Source organism: Melitaea cinxia, chromosome 30 (assembly GCF_905220565.1).
Source record: "Melitaea cinxia chromosome 30, ilMelCinx1.1, whole genome shotgun sequence".
In the NCBI taxonomy this organism is placed as follows: Eukaryota; Metazoa; Arthropoda; class Insecta; order Lepidoptera; family Nymphalidae; genus Melitaea; species Melitaea cinxia.
Window position 1 is genome coordinate 7,914,887 of NC_059423.1, and position 1,313 is coordinate 7,916,199.

The window sequence follows — 1,313 nt, forward strand, 5'->3', positions numbered from 1 at the left end:
ATCAAGTAAGTTAAATGAGTAATTGTTGAGTGTCTTGGAGATTCTTTCTCAAAACACACATTCTCGAGGGGAGGTTCCGAGTTTTTTTTTATATTTACTTGCAAAAGCCCTTAATCTTCCGCAAGTAGCAGTCTCACACATTTTACGTAACTTATAATATATTGCTATAACATTTAAGAACTACAGTGGTTACAAAAACATATTTATACTACGCTTAGATAATTTTTGCTAAACAAAGTTTTGCGTCTACCCTACTTATTAAAAATAGCTTCCCCTTTATTAATTAAACAGCTTCTCCTTTATTAATTAAACAAAGGTTAGGGTCAGCAACGCGCTTACGACGCTTGTAGTGTTACAGACGTCTAAAGGCTACGGTAATCGCTTACCGTTAGGTGAGCCGACGCTGGTTTGCCGACCTAGTTGTATAAAATAAAAAAAATCTGAATCTATGGTGATGCCACAAGTGACACACATTAACTATATCGATGTAAATATGGTACAATAAATATATTTTAAGATATTTGAAAATTCTTATGTTTAGAATTCCTAATGTGTGGGTAACACACAAATAAAATCGTACATATTAAAAACAGCATGGTGTCGTCTCCTGTCAAAGATTTTCATTGTAATATGAAACTTTGAATAGTTACGGGTCTCTGTAAAGAACTCACTATAGACGGCGCCACGGTTCGCTTAAACCGAAAATAAAAATCATCATATCAAGAATTTCGATCTAGCGGATACATCGTTCCTAGCTTAATTGGCTAGAGCGCCGACACGGTCAATCGGAGACGCGGGTTCGAACCCCATTGGAGCGGTCAATTTTTGATATGATATTCAAAAATGTTTAGAATTCCTAATGTGTGAAAATTCTTTTCATAATTTTCATTTTGATTATCTGTAGTTGATATGATTTTCTTAATTATCTATATATATGATTAAGCTATAATAATTAAAAATTTAAAAAAATAAATAAAATTGGAGTGTCAAGCGTACGGCTTGCCTTATGGTAAGCAGTTACCGTAGCTAATAGACGCCTATAATGCATGGTTCGAGGTGTTGATAGGTATTACTTAACCCTAATCCTCCTTAGGATCTCTGTCACCTTACTCACCACATGAACACAACACTGCTTAGAAGCAGCAATGTTTAGCAGTGATCTTCTGTAAGGTCAAGGTACTTTCCCAGTAGGGCTGACGATTTTGAGCAGGTTTTTTTTTATATCACTAATTCGGCAAACAAGCGTACGGCTCACCAGATGGTAAGAGATTACCGTATCTTATAGATGCCTACAATACCAGAAGCATCGCAAG